Here is a 6,764-nt window from a genome sequence, read left to right on the forward strand (position 1 = left end):
ACAGTGAGAAATGAGTTAGAGCTGTTGCATCGTCACTCGGATGTAGTGTTAAATGAGCGAGGGCTACTGCACTCTCTTGGACGGAGGTGATTAAAGAAGTTAGTTCATGAGACTGAGATTAGATTTGGCACTTGGAATATTGGGACGCTGAATGAGAAATCTATGGAAGTAGCAAGAGTTATGAGGGACAGAAGGATTAATATCTTGTGCCTCCAAGAAACCAAATGGACTGGAGAAGCTGCCAAGGAACTTGGAGAGTATAAACTTTGGTATACAGGAAAGGTGAGTGCAAGGAATGGGGTTGGTATCATCGTTGATGGAACATGGAAAAAAACGTGGTAGAGGTTAAAAGGTTTGAGGATAGAATAATATCGTTAAGAGTAATTGTTGGAAAAGATACTATCAATATCATTAGTACCTATGCACCTCAGGTTGGGGCAAAGACACATCTTAAAAATAAGTTCTGGGAACATATGGAGGGGTTGGTTCAAAGCATACCACTCGAAGAAAAAAATTTTATCAGTGGGAACCTTAATGGACATGTCGGTAAGGAAGTAGGACAATTTAGCAGGGCCCATGGTGGTTTTGGTTTTGGGGAGCTTAATAGGGGAGGACAATCTATTCTCGACTTTTCTCTTGCATATAATCTTAAGTTGTCAACACTTGTTTTAAGAAGCGAGAGGAGCATTTAATCACGTACAAAAGTGGTGTCTCAAAATCATAGATTAATTTCTGTTCTGTTAAGAATCCAGACAGAAGATTGTGTACTAATTGCAAAGTGATTCTAGGAGATGGGGTGATTGCCCAACATAGAGTGCTTATTCTTGATGTACGTTTTAAGAGTACCAGGCAAAAGTACCATCAAGTGGTAAAACCCAAGGTTAGGTGGTGGCAGTTAAAGGGTGAGAAACGAGAGTTATTCAAAAGGATTCTTGTGGAGGAAGGGATTTGGGAGTCGCAGGGAAATGCAGACATGATGTGGGAAGAGATAGCTACAAGGGTTCGTTTGGTAGGTAAAGAAATTTTAGGAGAATCCAAAGGTCCTGGTCAAAGAGATAAGGAGACTTGGTGGTGGGATAAGAGTGTGCAAGAGAAAGTCAAACAGAAAAAAGATTGTTTTAAGGCCACACACTCGTGCAATAGTGTAGAAAACTGGGAAAAGTATCAGTTGGCTAAAAAAGAGACGAAGAAAGCAGTGAGCGAAGCACGTACTAAAGCTTATGAAAGGTTTTATTAGGAGTTAGGAACAAAGACAGGAGAAAGAAATATTTACAAGATTGCGAAGCAAAAGGAGAGGAAAAAGAGAGATTTGGACCAAGTAAAGTGTATAAAGGATGAAGATGGTAAAGTGTTAGTTACTGATGGTGATATTAAGGACAGATGGGAGGCTTATTTTTACAAGTTATTTAATAAGGGAAGCAATTATGCGACTCAGGACTTACAGGACTTGCTAATTAACGAAGATGATCAGAATTTGTCTTTCTACCGCAGGATCCGTATCGGAGAGGTTAAGGCTGCTCTCAAGAAAATGGACAATGGAAAAGCCGTTGGGCCTGATGGTATCCCTATTGAAGTTTGGAAATGTCTGGGAGATGAGGGTGAGGTGTGGCTAACCAAGCTTTTTAATGAAATTTTACGCTCTAAGAATATGCCGGATGAGTGGAGGAGAAGCATTTTAGTTCCTATTTACAAGAATAAAGGAGACATTCAAAACTGTGCAAGCTACAGAGGATAAAACTTATGAGTCATACAATGAAGTTGTGGGAAAAAGTGATGGAATATAGGTTAAGGCTGGAGACTTCTATTTCAGAAAACCAATTTGAATTTATGCCAGGGAGATCCACTTCAGAAGCAATCTATTTACTAAGAGGGTTAATGGAAAGATATAGAAGTAAAAGAAGGGATTTACATATGGTCTTTATTGACCTGGAAAAGGCTTACGATCGTGTGCCAAGAGAAGTAATGTGGAAGGCTTTGGAAAAAAAGATGTACGGGTTGCTTATATCAAAGCCATACAAGATAATTATGAGGGGATAACTACCAGTGTAAGGATGCCTGGAGGTGAGACAAAGGACTTCCCTATTCAGATTGGCCTACATCAAGGATCCTCTTTGAGTCCGTACTTGTTCAACATTGTTCTGGATGTTCTAATTGAACCTATTCAAGAAAGAATACCTAAGTCCATGCTTTTCGCAGATGATATAGTTCTCATGGCGGAATCAAAAAAAGAGATTAACACTAGATTAGAGTTATGGAGAAGGACGTTAGAGTCGAAAGGTTTCCGCTTGAGCAAGAACAAAACAGAATATATGCATTGTGATTTTGGGAGGAGGCAAGGCAATGGGGATTTGGAGGTGAAGATGGGGGAGCAAATCATTCCTCAAGTATCAAAGTTTAAATACCTAGGATGCATTATATAGGAGGATAGGGAAATTGATGGAGACGTTTCTCATAGAATACAAACTGGCTGGTTAAAGTGGAGGAAAGCTACCAGAGTTATTTGTGATAAGAAGGTACCTGAGAAACTTAAAGGAAAATTTTATCGGATTGCTATAAGACTGGCTATGTTGTATGGTAGTGAATGTTGGGCAATAATGGGAAAACAAGAGCACAAAGTTGGGGTAGCAGAAATGAGGATGTTGAGATGGATGTGCGGTCATACAAAAAAAGATAGGATTCGAAATGAAAATATCAGAGTAAGAGTCGGTGTGGCACCTATCCAAGAGAAAATGGTTGAAAATCGCTTAAGATGGTTTGGACATATGCAGAGAAGGCCATTGGAGGTCTCGGTGAGGAGGGTGGATCAGACAAGATGGAGTCCCATAAAAAGGAACAGAGGAAGACCAAGAAGAACGCTTAATGAGGTCATTGAACGAGACCTCCTAATTAACAACATTTCTAAGGACTAGGTTGTTGACAGAGCACGATGGCGTCATGTGATTCATGTAGCCGACCCCACCTAGTGGGATAAGGCTTGTTGTTGTTGTTGTATATTCTTTCAAAATCTATTCTCAAAAATAACCTTTTTCCAGAAGCTATTTTCCAAACCATAGTTTAGTTTTATCCAAACACCCTATAAAATGAACCCAACCGATAAAAGTTTCAAAGGACAGTCGCCACATCACTACCATTTTTTTTTTCTCCTTTGTCTTTTTTAAGGCTAAAGAAGTTTCAAGGTGGAAAAAAAGAAACAAAAACAAAAACATTAGTCTAGGGGGTTTCTAGGGCGAAACACAATGATTCAATAATCTTAGTAGGACTTTGGCCAAAACTAAAATATTCTCAGCAGGAGACACATGTCTTGAGAATTAAGGTCTTTTGTAAAAACTAAGCTAACTGAAATCATTGCTCACTTATGCTTTAGGGCCAAATTCAAAATTAAAATCAGGAATTGTACTATAGGTACAAGTTTGGGTCGCCTCACATGTTGGAACCTTAATTATTGATCCTAAGTTAAGTAAATGCCATAAAAATGTAAATTGACTAGAGAAAGGTTTGGGTTTTTCATTAAAACTATTAATTGAAATCAAGTTTAAGTTAAATATATATTTTGGATTTTTGGAAAAATAAGATGGAATGGATATAAAATAAGTTGAAAACAATTGATGAAACCCTTGAAAATGAAATCGATGGCAAGCCTTGTCAAAATGGTATTTGAGTGCAAATTCATTAGATTTGCAAAATCAAAACCCTAAGGTAATCCTTAGGTCCAATGTTTTACTTAGTGAAACCTCATTTTACGAAACATTATGAAGCTTTCCTAATGTGCAATTATGGAATGATTAATGCAATTAGTTCTTAACTTGAATTTTATTAATATCAAACCACTCACAACCAACAAGAAAGCAAGACAAGTAATGAAACCAACTAAAGAACATATATAATATAAAAACTCATAAATTCTATAAAGAAAAACAATCCATAATTATAGAGATTAATCTAAACAGAGGAATTTAACCAAATCCCACAAGTTCACCTATACATAAACAATTCCTAAACCTAGGAATCATAGCTATATAGCTCAACATTGGATAAAACAAAGCATTATCTTTTGAAGCTCTTAGATTCATGCCATCTTCATCCATTTTCAAGGAAAAGAGATCTTAGCCACGTCTAGCTATGGAAACAGTTGCACCCAATTGAAACCAAGCACCTTTCATGGAGAAAATGTAGAAAAATTGAAGAACAGTTGGAATGGTGGAAACTATGATGGAGAGTGAAGGAAAAGAGGGAAAAATGAATGGAAGAGGAGTCAATGATTGAATGATGATAGGGTTCGAAAATACATCAGTCCTAGGGTATTCTGGTCAGTTTTGGGTTGAGTTGCAAGTGGGTGTCGCTTGGAGTCGGATCATGCAAGTAAAATGCGTAGTTTTAAGAACATGTCGGGCACCGCGTATTGGACAGACCCACTCCTTCCTCCATTTGTGTTGTGTTCTTTGGTCTTTGATCTTGGTTTCATTTTTCGTGTGTCTTGCAATAAAAATCAATCTAAATAAAGTACCAATTATCCTAGAAATTAATTATGAATAATTAATTACCAATTATGACAATTTTAAGTCCAAAAGACATATGTCACATCCCACTAATTTTAACCCTGAGAGTGGGAATAATTATCACACCTTACTTTTAGATCACATTTTATCTCAATTGGAACCATTTGAAATAATTTCTTATTGCCTTAAGTTAGACAATTTTGAACTTTAAAATTTCTTAAATTTGGATTACTATTCATTATAACCCTAATAAAGGCCAAATTTTGAAAACTCGTAACTAATTCTAGCAAAATTAAAATGAAGTGGTTTTAAGTTCTACTTGAAGCTCTTAACATGATCTTTAAGAAAAAAATACTCATTGACATCCAGAAATCACCAATTAATCCTAGAATTCACATAAAATACTATTATTTATCTGGTCATTTTTCAATTTTTCAGATTTATGCCCAACTTTAAAAGGGTATAACTTTTTATACAAAATTGCAAATTTAATGATATACCACTTGTTTTAAAGCTAAAAACATGATCTATAAGCTTGCCAAATTTTAGCCAAATTCTCAATCGATTTCACATAATCTTATTGGTCAAACTTTACCCTTAAAAAGTTAATTTTTAACCCCTTTAAATGCCATTCTTGGTTATTCTTCCTTTTCAATCCATATAACCATTTCAATCACATATACCATGCTGAAACATGATTTCTGGATCAACTATTCACATACATATCACTTTTGGTCATTAATACAAATATTCAATATAATTCACAATAATCCATAATAATTACAAACATTATTTTAAAGAGGCATAACAATCAATTATTTCCCAAAATGATCTCCTTTTCTTTGTCTTTGCTTGGTCCAACCCCTTGTTGGTGAATGTTTAAACATAAAGAAATGAGATTTCATAGAAATCTCAGTAGCAATGAATCATAATTATTATGCAATTCATGCCATGTAAAAATGTGACATGAGAACATAAAATCAACATCATTATGCAACATTTCGTGTGCATATCATTTGCCATGGAAAAAGAGAAATCAATCAAGCTATTATATCATTCCTAATAACATATTGCCAAGGCATATTCAACATAAAATTCCATACATAATCATATTTTGCTCAATCACATCATGTCAACATAAATCAAATAACACATACACATTTAAACAAGCAAGAAAACCTTCAAATTATGAATTCAATGCTACCTCTTGATTACTTATTCAATTCGGCCTCTTTGGTATGATTTTGCTCCTCTTTGATTTCTTACAAATGCCTATCAATCTAAGCATAAATACATTCCAAATTACCAATAATCCAAACATAAACACCAATACTTGACATTAAACTCAATTAAACCCCCTTTTTTCTTGATTTTTGACATAATTATTTTCTCTTTATTTCAATCAATCTCTTGGGCTATTCCTACATAATTTTTTTATATAGAATCAAAATATCAAATTAGATTTATCAAAATCACATTTCTTCCCCTTCAATTTGATTTGGCCGAATAGGTAGGGTTAAGGTTCCAAAATTTTCTTTTTTTTATTCTAATGATTTTAAACACTTTTTATTAGTGTTTCCCCACATAAAAACACCTTTTAAACTCATTGGAATCATCAAATCACATTGAAAAAAATATCTAACCCCAAAATCTCATTATGGCCAAATAGGGTGTGTATAACTCTAACTTTGGTTTCCTTCCAAAATTCAATTAAACATGTAATTCCAAGCTCATATTCATGGTTTCTATCCTTCCCTAATGCTTCTTTATCATGAACGAAAATGGGCAACACAACACTTAAGGATTTGTCATGAAATTTCAATCAAAACAACCCTTAAATCTAGCCAAAATCAAGTTTAGACATACCTTAATAGATCCTAACTTGAAGCTTGATGGTTTTTCTTGAATTTGGAGGTTTTTGAGTGTTATTTAGTGATGAGCTTTCAATTTGGCAGAATTTCCCCTAATTTTTCTATTTTGGCCGAATTAAGAGCAATTAGGGGGTATTTATAGAGCTCAAAATCTGACCCTCTCCCCTCCATTGTGGTGCTATTTTCTGCTACCTAAGGGGCCATGTGTCCCTCATCATATGCCCCAAGTTTTCAAATTAAGCTAAGTGTCCTTTTTCTTGATTTTTCTTTTGAATTCTGGGCTTGAATTGGGCATAAACTCTTTGGCAAAAAGGAGCATGGGCTGCACGAAATTTCTGGACGCTCTTGGCCCAATATAAAATCCAACACTGATTTAAAAAGAAGAAGAAGTGTGGCC

The sequence above is a fragment of the Neltuma alba genome, unplaced genomic scaffold (assembly GCF_004799145.2).
Source record: "Neltuma alba isolate B1F8T4 unplaced genomic scaffold, ASM479914v2 tig00010326_pilon, whole genome shotgun sequence".
NCBI classification, from domain to species: domain Eukaryota; kingdom Viridiplantae; phylum Streptophyta; class Magnoliopsida; order Fabales; family Fabaceae; genus Neltuma; species Neltuma alba.